The sequence below is a fragment of the Dasypus novemcinctus genome, chromosome 1 (assembly GCF_030445035.2).
Source record: "Dasypus novemcinctus isolate mDasNov1 chromosome 1, mDasNov1.1.hap2, whole genome shotgun sequence".
Lineage (NCBI taxonomy): Eukaryota > Metazoa > Chordata > Mammalia > Cingulata > Dasypodidae > Dasypus > Dasypus novemcinctus.
The window spans coordinates 109930365-109948404 of record NC_080673.1 but is presented as its reverse complement, the minus strand read 5'-3'; the positions used below and the strand labels follow the sequence as shown (position 1 = coordinate 109948404).

Here is an 18040-nt window from a genome sequence, read left to right as displayed (position 1 = left end):
GGGTTGAGTGGTGTCACTGCAAAAGATATGTTCAAGTCCTAAATCCTGGTCCTATGAATATGGCCTTAATGGAAATAGGATCTTTGAAGATGTGATAAATTAAAATGAGGGCAAACTAGATAAGTATGACTAATCCAACATGACTAGTGCCCTTATAAAAAGAGAAAATTTGGACACAGATGCAGATTGACACCAGGGAGAAGATCATGCAAAGATGGATGAGGCAGGCATTGTAGTGATGCATCCACAAGTCAAGGAATGCCAAGGATTGACAGCAAGCACCAGAAACTGGGAAGAGGCAAAGAAGGATTCTCCCCTAAAGGTTTCAGATGGAGCATGGCCCTGATGACACCTTCATTTCAGACATCTAGCCTACAGAATTGTGAGACATTAAAATTTCTATTATTTTAAAGCATCCACTTTGTAGTACTATGTTAGGGCAGCCCTAGGAAACTAAGGGAGCTATTCCTAATAATTTATCAACATATATTAAAAATTGCCCAAATTAAATTTTGAATATTTGTATTCTCTGTCAAGAAAGATATGATTTTATATAGAGTTGATCTCTTTTCCTACCATATGCTATCAGCAATGTTCTCAAATGACATTAGCCTTTTCTTCTTTTATTGTCTCTCAAGTCAAGAGACAGGGTTACAGGCATTGTGAATATACTCAATAGATTAACCTCAGCATTGTTTCCAGTAAATAGCACTGTAGTGATGCAGCAGTTTTAATGTAAACATCAGAAAGTGTCACAATAATATTTAAATCAAAATTATTATTAGATGTGAGGATATCCTGGGTTCGAAAGCTACTTAGAAATAGAGTACTTCTATTCATCCCAAATTTCACCAGAGTGTCTGGTGCTTACAATCTAAGACATCAGAATCTGTGCTAAATTCATGCACAGCCTGGAGCATAGCTGATGTTGTTGGTGATGAACAGTTGGTATCCTGCCCCTTGAGTAGCTCCAGCTTTGCCATTAGATGGCTACCATCTTGCAGGAGAAATAGAGGCTAACTGCCTGAGGTGCTCCATCTGTCTAGAGAGAATTGGGTAGCAGCGCATAATTCTGAGCTTCTTCACCAACACTCTTTTTATTATCTATATTAAAAATAGATTCTATCTTTTCATATATTCTGTTTGCACTGAGCTGCTATCTATACATGAATATTTTGTACCAATGTAAAAGTTTGAGTTTTTAATAAAAATAATGACTTCTTGTGAGGGTTTTAAGTGTCACTTCTCATGAAGTTACCAAATATATTTTTCTTGAGTTTCCTCCAGTCCTTGTGTTTTCTATGCTTAATTGTCATGTTTTTCCTCATACACTGTGAATACCAGGCTTGTTAAAATGAGAAGTAGTCTTTCTCTTTTGAAATATTAGATTGATTTTTCCATTCCTTGAATGAATCTTTCTCAGTGAACTAAATTCTTTCCTATAATTTTCCTTCAAGGCAGAAATAGTATTTGTTTTATTAAGTGTGAAATAACATGCATTCTTTTGCTCAAAGGACTGTTATATAATAAGAAACATTTTAGAAAATTGAGTAAAGCAATTTTAAAATGATAAATCTTTCTATTCATTTGTCACTTATAAGTGGTCATTTATGATCTTCCTGTGTTTTGTACAAAATGGTGGTATATTTTATGCAAAGAAAAGATATTCCATAGCTAAAAGATTAACTATTAGTCATATTGCTTGAATGAATAATCAACCTTTTTTACTTCTATTATCAAGCTGACACAATCAAATAAACTTATGGAAGAAAATGTTAGTTGAAGCAAAGATAATGGGGTTAAAGATTCCTCCTGTATTAAGAAACTGTATTCAATGTAAGCTCAAAGAAATTGGTTATTTACTATATCTGTTTCTCTACAAAGTAGCTTATTGGAATACATGAAGACATGTGGTTTCATAGAGAGAATCCTTTAAGAGATGATGGCTACCTGATTATGACCACTCAATAATAGCCAATTAGGTTTTCTTCAGTTCAGAAATTCACACACAGCAATACCTGTAGATGTTCTTTATTTTGAGAAATTAAGAGCCAATGAAATGGATTTGCTTCTAGAACATATACATCTATATAGTTTATTTTACATAAAAATACATGGTTAAGATATTATAAGTTATAATATCAACTCACAATGCCACTTCATTAAGGAACAGCAGTGACTCTCAATCTGTGTTGCCTAGCACTGCTTTCTTCCCTGTCCCCCCACAGCTGGTGCAGGAATGGTTTTTTCTTATTTTGGTATCTTATTGCTCTTTGTATGTAAGTATGTATGGACAACACTGACCGTTGAAAAGATTGTTGGTGGCCTACAAAAATTCATATTAAGACAACTAAGAAAAAAAAAAAAGAGATAAAACTGGGGGAAAGGATTCAGAAACTAGAATTAAGGTTTGACACTACTCTTACTTTTGGGCAAGATGGAGTCCAATTCAGTCATGGCTTCCAATGTATAGTACAAAAGGTTTGCTCATAGATATAATTATTCCTAGAGCTGAAAAAATGCATTTCCCTTGGCCTTCATGAAGACATGCTATGTAAGGCATTGACTCACTTATAAGTTTAAAATATGGCAAACTGCCCAATGGTTCATAAAGAAGTGTTAACAATAAATTTCATGTTAAAGCTCCATATTGTTGCTAATGGACTAAATTTTGCTAAAATTTAACAATCCCATGGCATGTGATTGCTTCTAAGAGTGTAAAAAGGACACTAAAAATCCAGTCCAGTAGCAAAGTTTTCTTTTCTTTTCCTTTTTCTTTTTTATATTTTTGACTCTGTTCTTGTATTCCTTTAACATTTCAATAGCACCACATTCGTGCTTACACATTTATATGCTTTATTCACACACATTACATAAATAAGATCAAATAATACTTGTTTTTACTGTGGAGACATTTTTGTCCCTTTCCCTCCTTGCATCTAAAACTAATCATTTAAAACTACTTGGTGAGAAGTTCTTATGATCTTTTACAAATGCATATCTGATCATCACCATGTTTAGTCAATTATAGCAGCTGAGATAATGTTAATTTATTTCTTGAAATTTTAAGTAAAAATTAAACCAGTGGATCATATTATTGTGCCTTCTGAATTATATGCCCTTTTGCTGTTAGGATAAACAAAATTTTAAGAAAACTTTTATTTTAATGTTAACAACATTCTTAATACTATCTTCAAGGCCTATGCCTACTTCTCTTGCCTCAGCCAGAACCATATTCGTCCACTTTGTGCGGTGATCCTATGGCACCTACTGACTTTTTTCTGGCAATGGGCCATTCTCTCTTTTACCAAAGAGTCTCTGAAAATATTGTTTAATTTTCTTAAATTGCTTCCCTCCCCCACTCAGCTTCACCTGGTTAACACCTGGTAATGTTTTTAGGAAATCAGGGCAAATGTCATTTCCCTGACTTCCCTCTTTTTTTTTTTTTTTTTAAGATTATTTATTTATTTATTTCTCTCCCCTCCTCCCCCCACCCTGGTTGTCTGTTCTCTGTGTCTATTTGCTGCGTCTTCTTTTTTGTCCACTTCTGTTGTCAGCGGCACAGGAATCTGTGTTTCTTTCTGTTGCGTCATCTTGCTGTGTCAGCTCTCTGTGTGTGCGGCACCATTCCTGGGCAGGATGCACTTTCTTTCGCACTGGGCAGCTATCCTTAAGGGGTGCACTGCTTGCGCGTGGGGCTCCCATGCACGGGGACACCCCTGCATAGCAGGGCACTCCTTGCGCGCATCAGCACTGCGCATGGGCCAGCTCCACACGGGTCAAGGAGGCTACACACGGGTCAAGGAAGCCCGGGGTTTGAACCGTGGACATCGCATGTGGTAGACAGACGCCCTAACCACTGGGCCAAGTCCGCTGCCCCTGACTTCCCTCTTTAAACATTCCTTCCTGAGAGATTTTCAGGATGCCAGGTACCTCTCCATCATATCATTTATCACACTTTTAGTATTATTTTTTATTAATATGTGTTTTTCATACTGGACTTCAAGCTTTCTGTTGGCAAGGACCAATTTTACAATTATTTGTATACATAGATGATTAAAAGAGTTTTCCCATTAAGCCATGAGGGCAAGGACTATATACAATTTTCTTGTCATTTTTTTTCCCCCAGTTTCTAATGTGCCTGGAAAATAGAAAATGTTGACATTAAAACTGCAACCAAAATTTAAAAATCCCCTTTTGCCCAGAAACAAAGCTGCCAGAATGTGTCCTACATGGTAACACTGAGCCAGTGTTTTTCAAACATTTTTGACCATGACAATCCCTAAGAAGTACATTTTAGGTACAACTGAAAATACACAAATGTATTTCGGTATAAAATATTTACTGATTCTATAGGCATTCAATTCTGATGATATTTATTCATTCTACATGATTATATTTCATTTTAAAATGCAACTCAAGAATAATTAAACTAATTTCATGACCTACAAAAGGGATAAAATAGTTTGAAAAACACTTCCTGGAACATTATTTTTTTCACCTCTAAAAAGGGTATTATTAATGATAGTATAATAACTTTAGCACTGATATAAGGCATTCTATTTGCTAGACATTGTTTTTATGTGCTTAACATGCATTGACTCACTTAATCCAATGACAAAGGTATGAAGTTGCTGTATGTGTCCAGTAGGACACCAGGAGGTAATGTAGGGCCTGGAGAGTAAAGTAACTTGCCCAAAGCTACAGTATGAAGTGAGTTGCTATATAGTGCGTCATGGGAACACAGGCTGAGGCACAACAAAAACTTTCAGCAAATAATTGCTTTATTATTTACACAGCACAGAAGGTCCAAAAGAGCAGACGAAGTGATCCCATTGTGGCCACTCCCCGGAGAGGCCAACTGCCCCATCACGGTCTGTGTGGGGTAGGGGGAGGTAGGAGGGCTGGGAGATGGCCACTAGGTGTGCCCCTGACTTCCCCAGCATACAGTAAGCAGCAGCAGGGGATTTAAGCCCAGGTATTATGCTTCTAGAGTCCATGCCCCTAACCACAATTTACCATTACTTCTCAGCTAACAAAAGTCTGGCCTCCCAATAGCATTCTAGTGACCACATTAACAAAAATAAACTTGAGGGTAAGGGGTGTGGGTAGGTTATGAGGGTGGAAAACGAATGTGACAGCTAATTCTCAAATCTAGCCATGTTTTCTAACACGAGAATCCACACTTAGGCCATTCCAAGTTACAAGTTGACCATGCGTTAGTCATCGTTTCTTTCTCACTAGCCATGGTTTCAGCCTTGTCTGATGCACTATATTGCCCAGACACTGTAGAGATAAGTGAATGTTTAACTGAAACAAGTAGCGGCTTCAGGACCTGGAGGCTCAGGCGGCCGCTGGACACCCGCGGCATCGCGCAGCGTTGTGTGGACTTGGCCTGCCTCCAGCGCCTTAGGCAGAGGCCTGCCGAGAAGGGGGAGCACCGCGGTGGCGAGGGTAAGGGGCAGGCGGTGGGACAAATAACTTTTTAATTACTTTATACACGTGCAGTTAAAAGCTCTATGGCATTGTGTTATTTTAAATCTCTCATTCCTGATTTTCTCTCATGTCAAAAAGCAACAGGCCAGTAGTTAAGAACTCTGGCTTTAGGGTGAAAGGGGCAAAGTTACAAATTTAGGTCTGTCACATAATAAATAGCTTGAGCAAGTTATTTAACATCATTAAGTTCTATAACCTGTAAGATGAGAAAAATAATATGACGTTCTGTAAGGTTTTAGAACTCAAACACCCTAACAGTGTCTGGTATTCAATAAATGCTAAAAGTTAATGCTAATTAAATTAAAATTTCTAAAAACTAGATTCAAAAGATTACTTAATCAGGAAGGATGCATTCTTGTGACAACTGAAAACTGCTGGTGGGGTTTTTTTCAACAGTGATAAAAATCATTTGAATTTTCAGGTGGTTTGAAGATGTTAAGACTGGAAAGCATATAAAACAATGTCTGTTATTTGTTCTCCAAAACTTTTCCAAGAATATACTTATTAGTTTGAGAAATGCATGGTTTTAAAACAAAAACTCTCTATAGTGCACCCTTTATTAAGAAGATTTTTGTAAAGTTACTAATAAGTTGGTTGAAATGGGTCTATGTGACATGGCTGTGATGGATGCTTCCACAAGGTGTCATAAATTTCTTTGATTTGAGTAATTAGCTACTTGTAAATTTCACATAATTAGAGGACAAATAAACAGGAAACTTCTGTTTCACAGCTTATCTATTTTTTTTATTGCTTTTCTGTTATAGCAGTTATATCTAGAGGAATAGCTACGCCCTTTACCCGGTATCTCCAGGGCTGGTCTTCCCCAGTGCTTAGCCCTGTGCCTTGTCCCGTATACGTACCCTTTAAATATGTTTTCATTCACCAGGCACTGACTGTGAAGGTGTATTATACCCTTAACATGGTGCTAGGCACTGTGGGCAATGCAAAAGCTGGGGAAAAAATTACCGATGTAGTAGGAAAGAAGATACAGTTTATGAGTAGAACTAGAAGTAATGTGCCACAGAGGTGAAATATGACTTCTGTTATTGCTGAAGAGTGCAGCTGTTCTTTCAGCCCCCTCCCCCCCTTTTTTTTTCAAGTGGAACTCTGAAGTTCCAACAAAGTTGGGGACAATTTTTGAACTCAGATAGATTTTGGTTTTGCTGGCTAAACCAAAAATGCTAATCACCTCCCTCCTGTCAACAAATTGAACTTACCTGGAGGTTTTGAAGACTTAAGTTATCAATTTAAAAAAAAAGTTTTTAGCTTAAAATATTTTTGACCTCTTAAAGATTCAAAACGGCCACATTGTTAAGAAAGGGACCATTACTCGAACATAAAGTTTCTCTTGCAAGTTTGCAAGTGCTTTCCTTACTTCCTTTTCTTCTCAAAATAGGTCCCTGGAGCTACATTGTAAGGGGTAATCTTCTCTCTTAGAACTGTATAAATACAGTAAGCCCCAATAAAAACAGACGGTTGGTGTGATCGTTTTTAACAGCCCTGGAGATGTCCATATGCTATTCAGTAATGTGGCATCTGCGTGGTCCTTTAGCTGTGGAGTGTACTTTAAACATAAGCAATTTTTAAACAACAAGGTATCAAACTATTCATCCATATGAATCAAATCTATTCATCCATATGACACAAATCAGTGCTTCTATACCCCCTGAGCACAATCAGTGAAAATCCATAAAGTGCTCTTAACCACCCAGCCTCCCTAGGTACAGGGCATTTTTTTATTCAGTTACATTACTGTGCCTTCAAGTAAAAAAAAAAAGAGGTGAGATAAAATACTCATTCAATTACCATTAGAGTCACTAACGCACTGCTGCACTAGCATTTCCCACCAATGAAACTTGGCAACATTCTTCCAGCTACAGCAATGCTTCTATATATTATTCTATATGCTTTATATTCTATACTCATAAGTAAAAATAAACTTTGTATAATAAGAGAAGTTTAAACATGTTATTCTAAAATACCTGGAGTAGCCCGTTTCCTTTGTCCTCAATAACTAAAACAAAGTTTTGAATTATGTTCTAAGCTGTATGTCCTCCCTATAATTCTAAGCTGTATGTCCTCCCTATAATTCTCTTCCAAACTTGAACCTTTAATATGAAACAGATTAAAAGAGATCTAATCAGTAATAAGTATATCCTGTTAGGCACATTTTTGGAAAAAGATAGCACCCAAAATAATTGTCGCTGACATAGTTTGTGGGGCAATCAACTCAATAAGCAATGTTACAAAAACAAAATAGAAAATGGTAGAACCTGACAAAGTTTTTATGGCTGCCTTGTCAAATGATCTTATAGTTGTTTGCATTGTTCAATGTCCGTATATTTGTCCACTAAACGCAAACAGAAGCACAGCCATTCATTCATGGAGTGTTTATTACATACCTATTATGTGTCAGGCTCTACAATAGAACACAAAGGATATAGCAGTGAACAAAACAGGCAAAAATTCTTGACCTTAAGGAACTCATATTCTAGTTGTGGGAGACAGAAGATAAACAAACATGTAAAATACACTGTGTATTTGATGGTGACCAGTGTTGTAGAGGAAAATAAAGTAGGGACGACACAAACCTGTGTATTTTAGGTATCCCTGCTTTTCTTTTTTAAGATTTATTTTATTTCTCCCCACCCCCTTTTTGTTTTTACATTTTGCTGTGTCTGTTTTGTTGTGTGCTGGTGTTTTTTTTTATTTTTTAGGAGACATCAGGAACTGAATCCAGGACCTCCCCTATGGGAGGGAGACAATCATTTGAGCCACCTCTGCTCCCTGCTTTGTTGTATATTTCATTATGTTTTCCCTCCTTGTGTCTCTTGTTGTGTCAGATCACCATGCCTTCCCATGACATCAGCTCATTGTCTTGCTTGTGTTCTTTAGGAGGCACCAGGAACTGAAATCGGTACCTCCTACGTGGTAGGTGGGAGCTCAATTGCTTGAGCCACATCTGCTTCCCAGCTTTGAATTTTAACAGGTTTGTGACCTTGGGCTGTTTATATTATTTGTCTATTCTTTAGTTTTCTCATCCTGAAAACTGGGAGATCTACTTCTTACGGTTTTTCAAAAAATAATTAGAATAATGCATACAAAGAGCCTAACATCATGTCAGACACAGTATTTGGTAATATGTTTATCATCATCGTCATCATCATCATCATAACTGACAACTATCTTTTACTTATGTTTGATAGTATAGCTAGTTTTTTTGCCTTTTTTTAATACAATGAAAATTATTTTCCTTTAATGGACCAATTTTCTGCATGTAATTTATTTTCTAGCCCCTTAAAACCCATACATGGAATCAGAGTATAAGTAACAACTAAACAAAGCTACAGATTCTAAGATTTTTTTTTCTAAACTGATCCATACCTAGAGAACTAAATCCTAAACTTTTGTCTCTGAAATTAAGATCCTCATATTTAGGTTTCTTCTTAGCCTCACCACTTGGATGCTTCAAAAGCAGCATGTTTAATAACAAATTTATAATACTTTCCCATTCCTGTATTTACCCAAACCTGGTCCTTTTCTAGTCTTCCCCCTTTCAGCAGATACCACCACCATTCATCTGGTTGAGACATCATGAACCTAAGAGTTTTTCCTAATATTTCTCCTCCTTCACACTCCATATCCAACCTCTCACAAAATCCTTTTAATATTCCCTCTAACCCCTCCTCAAAATTTGCTCCAACCATTCCTCAAATCTTTATTCAAATACCACTTCCTAAGGAAGTCTTCTATTACTGTTTCTTCTCCCCCACACCAATTTAAATCCCCCTGGCACACACTTTCAAAGTTCCATGTATCTTTACTTTATAGCAAGTACAATGGTGATTTTTATTTTAATTTTTTGTTTTATGTTTAATTAAGATCTTTTGAAGAAATATGATGCCTATTTTAGCTCATAATTTTATCTTCAAAATCTAGTGCTTTTCAAATTGTGGTTTGGGACCCAACAGTGAGTACTGAAATCAGATTAATGGCTAATAAGTTGTGTGTTTGGTTTTTTATTAATGAAACAGTACAGGAGAAAATAGTTTTGTCAGAGTATATAAAATGTAGTAAATATATATTTTGTATACTGAAGCTTTTTTTTTCACTTCTAATCATGACAATGTATTTATACATCATACATTTATGTATGGGTCTTGGTGCAAAATATATTTCTTACTGTGGGTGTCAGCCGAAAAAGTATAAACCCACAGACTTTAGGACATGACTGACACCTTGTAGTTATTCAGTTATTTGTTAAATAAATAAATAATTAAATAAATAAAAGTAATTCCTTTTCCCCTTCTTTCTCTTGATTTGATCATTTTAGGTTACAAATTTGTTAGTAGAGTTTGCAAATAAGGTTACATCTCTGTATACATTTTTGAAAAAAAATATTGCTAATTCACAAGATTCTGTAGTAAAGATTTCTAGTTTTTATATTAGAATTTTTATAGTGAAGACCATAATTTTTGCTCCATTCAATGAATATAAAAATAGGTGTTAAGTAGCTAAATTTGGTGGTCATAATTTATATAATGTTGGGTTACATTTGTATTATTCAATCCACACTGTTGCCTTAATCAGTATTAATATATTCTTTATTAGTAGCAGATAGATTGTGTGTATGGATTTTTAAGAATAGTGCCAACTTTACACAATCTTTTATTCAACAAACATTAATTGCGAGTCTACTTTATGCCAGGCATCTTGCCAGGACTTGGTTCGACAAGAATGAAAATGATAACTTCAAGTAGCACTTATTTTTTTAAAACAAATCAATTAATTCCACAACTATTTGTTGAGTATATATTATATCCCAGGATCTATTTTTAAGCATGATTAATGTACAGTGATGAAATATGTAGATAGTCTATGTGTCTCTTACCCCAAGACAAGGAATCAAGTACAAGTAATTCATTAGGGAAGTGATCCCTGGAAACACTGGCAGAGGGGTACAAAAGTAAGACAGGCAGACAAAGGCAACCAATAAAGAAATTGTTTTCAAGTAAGTTACCACTGTAAGTAACTGGAACTTAATCCTGCTGGGAATTGTAGGGGCAACACAGAATTGCACTTTTTATCTTACAGGTTAACTGTCACTCTCTCCTAGGCTTTTTCCAGGGACTATAACTCCCAGGTACCTCTGGTCTACCCTGCAGGCATTTAATTTCTTCATGCACAGAGAAGCAGATGTGGACGGTTGAGAATCCACACTAAAATGTGTTACAAAGGTAAAACCTGAGGGGACAGGCTAGAGCATTAGCTATCCAATATACTGGCAGTTTGTAATGCATTTCTTAAGCTTCACCCTAACAATTAAATTTAAATGAGTGTGTATAAGTACTTTTACTATTATTTGAAATTGAAAAAGAAATTGTCTCAGATGATCTGGTAAAATAAACCCCCGTGTACTACATGATTTCACCCTGCAATCTCTTTTTATATCTTTGATACTTTTAAGCCAAATTATGTTTATTGCTCTTTTCTGCACCTTCTGTCAGAGCCCCAGGTATTTAAGGCATAGGAATTTTAGTCTGGCTACAAACATCTAACTGATGTTTATTGGGTTTCTTATCATGTACCATTAACTGTTAATCATTTTACATTAATAATTCTACTTAATCTTAACAACACTCTAAAGTATCATGATCCTCATTTTACAGACAAGAAACTAAGGTTGAAATTTTGAGAAAATTGCCTGAAATTGCGGAGTTGTAAATAATGAGATCAGAATTGGACAGTCTATGTTTTCAAAGCTCTTCATCGGTACTCTGTAATCCTCTACTCAGCCAAAGAGGTTCTGATGTAGAGTTCTAGAAATCTGTTCATTTTTTAAAAAGGTTATTTATTTGGGGTAAAAGCTTATAGTTATAAGGCCCTAAAGAGTCCAACTCAAGGTACTGTAAGAGGTACTTTCTCACGCAAGTCAGTGATGAAATGTTTAAGATGGCAGCCAGGTCTCTCCTTCCTTCTTCCTAAGGCTCTCTGAACCCAGTTTCTATGGATCTCAGCTGTAGGCTGACATAGGGCTCATCTCTCAGGGCTTCTTAGCTGCTTTGTTCTTTCTACAAGATCAACTGTAAACTGTCCGGTGAATGGCTCTTTTTCCTTGGGGCTCCAGGATCAAAACTGACAAAGTTCTCTCTTCTTCTTCTGTATCTTCTTCTGTGTGTCTTCTTGAGTGAGTGTCCCTTTATATCAGCCCCCTTAGGGAGCAAGGACTCAAACTGAGTCGCCCTCTTGAGGTGGTCAAATCAAAGCTCTAATCTTAAAATAATTTAAAGCCATCTCAGCTGAATCTAATACAATCAAAGGTTATCACACCCAGGCAAACAGACCAGTTTACAAACATAATCGATATCTACTTTGGAATTCATAAGTAATATCAAACTGCTGTATCCTCATACACAATCACGAATGGCACTCTAGAAAACTCTATATGGAATCAAGCCTTCTAAAAGGAAGGGATACTTCTTTACTCTTAATCAATTAAATTTGAAACTACCAAAGAAATTCAGGGTTAGATTTTAGGCAGAATATATTATATATTGATTAAGAACATGGACAGAAGGATTAGGCCACCTAACTGGTAGGATTCTCAGTTCCACCATTTACTGTTATAGGCCTCTGTGTTGCTTTTACCATATCTATTCATAAGAATAATAATGCCATCAAAATCAGAGAATTGCTGTTGGGATTAAATGAGATCATATATGCAAAGGTCGTAGAAAAACGCCTAGTACTTAGTAAGCCCTCATTAATATTAGCCTAAATGAATAAACATAACATGGCAAGAAAACATTCAGAAGAAAGCTGCCATTTGTGGACTTAAAACACTATATCATGTTACTTTTAATATTAATAATAATAGCCTTACTTCCAAAAAGACAATACTTGTTGAATGAATGAATATGTTTCTCAGTTATTTTGCTTGATGTATCAGGTTTATGTCATTAATTGTTGACAAAACGTCTGCTAAATACCCGAGTCTGAATAACTTTTGTGGTCTGCGAATAGATCTTTCAGGTAAAACTAGTCTTCTGTGAAAGAAAGAAAGAAAGGAAGAGAGGGAGGAAGGTGGGAGGGTGGAAAAAAGAGCAAGTTTAGCTTTTAACTTGTATAAATGCTTTTCCTCGAGACAACCATCATACTTTGGCATGTAGCAGCATTACCTTATGCAGACACAGAATATTAAAAAGATATATACTCAAGGGTTAAGATACAAGAAAATTCATAATGTTCATTGTTTCATCAAAGACCTTCTCAAGCAAACTTAGTCTTTTTTTGTTTTTTTTTTCAACTAACAGTGCTTAGCAGTGAAGAATGCAAGGACCGCCAGTAGGGTCTGGTTCCCAGCCTTGATCTATGCTAAGGTGATGACACTGTTATTCACTGTTGCTTTTGCTCTGGGGCAAATATCACCACAGTATTAAAGGAAAGGACATCCTAGTATTACTATAATATGAAAATATTTTGGCCTTGTGAATCTCCTGGAAGGTCTTAAGGACCACACTTTGGGTAATGCTGGTCGATATGACAAAGAGTTTTGTGCATATATATATATATATATATATAATTTTGTACTAAGAAATTATTATGTTATCCTTTTTAAAAAGATGTTGAGGAAGCAACTGTGGCTCAATCAGATGAGCTCCCGTCTACCATACTGGAGGCCCTCAGGTCGTGTCCCGGGGCCTCCTTGTGAAGGCAGGCTCACCCACATGCTGCGGAGCCCCGCCCAGCCCGCAGAGGCCACAGAGAGCTGACTCAGCAAAGGTGATGCAACAAAAGAAGGGAGACAAGCAAGAACACAGAAGAGCAGGCAGTGAATGAACACAGAGAGCAGACAAGAAGTAAGCTGCAAGTGGGGAGGGGAAAATAAATAAATACAGACATAGAAGAATGTACAGCAAAGTGGACACAGAGAGCAGACAGCACTCAAAAAGTCACAAGGGGGTGGGGATAAAAAAAAAAGATGTTGAATGTTTAATCCCATATTTTTCCTTAATTCCCAAATAGCCTCTTTTGGATTTACCATTTATTAATTTATGTCAACTCTTTCCAAAAATCTTTACATTTTAACTTGTAATTATTTGGGGGGTGGTACATTTAACAAGCTTATATATGACAAACTTATACATTATAAGACTTCCTAAATTAAAGAAATTGATTATACTCTCATTTGTTCCACTTTAAAGCTTAAACTGTTTTGCTTAGTTCTGATAATTATGGGATCTGTCAAAAGTTAAGTGATTAAATGTACTAAAAGCAGCATGATGCACTATACATATTCAACGCATTCTGCAATCATTGCTTCACTTAAGAAAACAATGTCTTGATTATGGTTACATGGAAAACAAAAGAGAAATGGTGGTCATCATCTAATTATGTTTTTTTTTTTTTCAAAAAAAGCAGCCACTTAACTTGAAGTTTCCTTTCTGTTTTTTATCAAAGTACCATTCAAGTTGTTTTTCTATCACTATTACTATTATTATTAGTTACATACTTCAATTAGTTTTAGGTCAATACTGATGGTGTGACTGTGATTATTTGATATGTTTATTATGTCTCTTATTCTCTGGCTATTTATTATTTAATTAGAGTGACTACAACCACCTCTTTTTGTTTTTGTTGTTCTTATTTATTTTCCACTAAAATGTAGGTTCACTTAGATCATCAATTGTCAATCAGAAAACAAAATTTCGTAAAATAAAAATAAAACTCATTAATTTAACAAACATTTATTGAGGGCCACCTACATCAGGCTCTTTGTTAGAAGCTACGAGGCTGTGGAGAGATGTTGCCAGCTACCCTATAATCTAGTAAAGAATATCGTCCTTTACATAATAAATACAAAGTAATATATGAGAGGTACCATAAGACACACTGATAAAATCTTATGAGAGTTCAGAGGAGGGAAAAATTACTTGAAAATGAAGAAATTCTATTTTTTCCCTGAAATAATAAAATGTGTTCTTTTTTTTTTTAGTTTTCAAGCTAGTTTTCAAGCATGTTTTAACTGTCAGATTTCTTCAATTCTCATATTTTTCTCTTATTTAAGTTACCAAGTACGGAGCAGGCTTCTAATTATATGCTAAAGCAAGGTTTAAGCAGTTTAAACAGTTGGAATGTTGTCTTCTCTGTAAGAGATAAACATAGACAGAATAGAATATAAAATCTGAATTTTATATCATTTACTTGGAGCAAATTGTGCTAATAGCCACCATTGGCCTCATAAATACAGCACCAAGGGGTTTTCAAAAGGTGCTGTGTTCCAGTTCTGCTCCATCACTAACTGGCTTGAGTAGTTCTAATGGAGCAAGATAAAATACAATTTCCATTTTTTCCATTTAAAATGCTTAATTTTTATGATTATATACATACAAATACATACATGATTGGAAAAGTTTGGAATTACAGGAAAATTTTTTTTTTAAGTAATTTGACCATTCTTATATACACAACTTCTTTATGCATATGAATGTAAAATTAAAAACTTAGCATATTCAGTTTAGACTTAAATGCATATTTCCTAATAAAACCAGCAATAGATCAATAGATCCAGTTAACACAACATTGTAAAGAAAAACTAATGATAATGATTACTATTTGGGGAAGACATTTCTACAAAAATTTTTTCATGTTTCTGTAGTCTGGGCTTTCTGAACAAAAAGCAATTGCTAATTTGGTCAAAGGATGATTGAGTAGCAAACGTGTCCCAGAAGCCAGAGATGGTGTATTGCTCCAGAGAGATTTTATAATCTTCTCTAGAGCCATTTGTTTACATTCCACCACTCTCTTCCCCACCACTCTCCAGAGAAGAGTTGCTTATATTCCAGAGTAAGGGTCAGTTTCTCTCTGGATGAGAGCAAGGACCAATATGCCAGGGCCCTTTCTCAGTTAAGGGTCACATAATTTCAGGTTCCCACTCCTATGGTGCAACCTTGCTGCAAGCACAGCATAACATCAGGTTCTCGTCACACTGCCCTGTGGGGACTGGGCTCAGGGAACCAGTGCTAAAATGCTCTGTGAGTAATAAATTGTCACTTCTCTGACACATAGACTCCTGTTTCCTGTCAGATACCTACATCTATTATCTGCACTTTCTTTCTCATCTATGTATCTGTCATCTATCCATTATCTATGTATCTGTATCTATCTTTCTATCTCTATCTTCTGTCATACATCTCTGTCTCTCTATATCCATCACCTATTATCTACCTACTTGTCTATGTATCTAGCTCTCTATCTAATCAACCATCTATCATCTTTTTGTCTATCCATCCATCCATCTATCCATCCATCTATCCATTTATGTAAAGTTAACAACTATCACCTACGTTACTGGTTTAGATTATTCATATATTTTATGACTTTCTTCTCTTCCTTTTGACCTTTATAATATAAGACTTGAGCCATACCTACTGAAATAGTTAGTATTCTGATTTCATAAATCATATATTGCTTTTTAAGTTTTACTATGAAAAAATAAATTTATTTGAAAGACTTAAAATTAACTCCTCTTTAAGTTAAATACATTAACAATTGAATTAAATTGTTCCCTCAGTGTTTAAATTGCTTTCACATTCAGCAACCTTAACATGAGGATTAAATTGTGTAAAACAAAATTTTAAAGTGTTCTTTAATGGAAAATTTTAACATAACACATTTATACTGATCTATTTAAAAGAAAAATGTTTGTACTTATTTCATTTTTATAAATCTACATTTAATTTAAAAATTTAGAAACATTTTCTGAATTAGGACATTAATCTTAAAAGAATATAGATATAGAATAGATATAGATATAGATATAAATATTTTAGGAGATATTGGGAATCAAACCCATAATCTCATATATAGGAAGCAGGCACTCACCACTCGGCTACATGTGCTGCTCTCCAGAATATTTTTAAATATGTCTATAAGAGTTAAGCCCTTTTCCTTGTTTTATATTAGCTAAGAGATTTCAGAAAAAGACTAAAGTGTAGACAGAGTTAAGACACTAATCAAACAGACAACACCATAGGACTACTATAGGATTTTGCTAAAGCTACTGGATTTTTTTTTTATCCTTTGGAACGTATAGATTCTGTTCAGGAAAATTGAGATTGGTCTCTCTTCAAAGCCTTTGATGAGTGCTTTGATGTTCAATAAGATAGAAAAAAGAATGTTGGTTTTGCAAGAGAATCAAGAAAATAATACCAGTTCCAGCAAAAGGACATTGTTTTATGCATTTTACCATGCACTGCCAGGAATGTAGAGATTGTTTTTATTTTGCTAGAGTTAATATATTTTTTTAGAACAAACTGGGCACAGAGATGAAAAAAATTAAATGAAAATAAAACAATATATAGCCATATGTCTTAGCTTCCCAACTGCTAAGACAAATACTGTACAATGGGTTGGCTTAACAACAGAAATGTATTTGTTTATAGTTTCAGAGTCTAGAAGACTTTCTTCCTCATGGGGTAGGTATCTTGTGACCAGTAATCTTTGGGGTTTCTTGTCTTTAGCTATTCTACCACATGCCAATGCACATGATGGTGTCTTCTTTCTCTTCTGGGTTCCGTTTACTTCCAACTTCTTCCCATGCCTTTCTCTCTGCATATTTGAATTTCATTCTACCTATAAGGACTCCAGTAATTCAGATTAAAGCCCAGCCTGATTCAGTTGGACCATTCCTTAAGGGAAATAACAGCTCCAAGAGGTCCTATTTAAAATGGGTCTAAACCTACCAGAATGTGTACCAAGACCTAGAACATGTATAAATTGGGGTACCCAATTCAATCCACTACACCTTGTGTAAGTGGGTAGCCCATAAATTTTTAAGTTGAATACGAGTACAGTAAGCAAGCTGATAGAAGATGGTGTTTACAAGCAAATCTTTGTCTGTACAGTAGAAATGTATAGCTATAGTGAACTTACAATACAATTTCATGTATATGTAAACAAGGATTTTGCAAAAGGAGATGCTTGCTAAATTTGTACAATGACATCCAAGAAGGTGATATAGAGCTGATTTAACCCTATTACAATAGCATTCTTCTTGGGTCTTGTAGCAATTTGATATGATTATAATTCCAAAAACAGATATTTGATTATGTTTGCAATCTGGTCTGTACCTGGGCTCAATTAAGTTATGATTAGGACTTTGATTGGGCTGCGTCATTATGGCTTAATGGCGGGGGTGAGGACTCGCAGATAAAAGGCATGGCGAAGAACAGAATTGAGGGTTTTTGGTGTTGGAGTTTTCATGTTGGAAATTGATGCTGAAGCCTTAAGCTGGAGCCCCAGGAAGTAAGCTCACAGAGGAAAGAGAAGCAAGCCCCAGGAAGAGAGAAACCCTGAGCCTGAGCCCAGGAAGAAACAAGCCCTGGGAAGAGAGCAACCCTGAAGCCAGACTGAAGCAAGACCCTGGAAGAGAGGAACCCAGGAAGCCTGAACCCTCACAGATGTAGGCAGCCATCTTGCTCCAAATAGACTTTGGTGAGGGAAGTAACTTATGCTTTATGGCCTGGTATCTGTAAGCTCCCAC

At 35.7% G+C, this 18040-nt stretch overlaps 1 protein-coding gene and 1 pseudogene across 2 annotated transcripts in view; both read left to right on the top strand.

Annotated features, from left to right (window-relative positions):
• The window catches only part of GRID2 (glutamate ionotropic receptor delta type subunit 2), a 1588204-nt gene that overhangs the window by 1018867 nt on the left and 551297 nt on the right, over nt 1-18040 (top strand). The window lies entirely within an intron of this gene.
• Nucleotides 5247-18040, top strand: part of LOC139436856 (zinc finger and BTB domain-containing protein 26-like) — an 84259-nt pseudogene continuing 71465 nt past the window's right edge.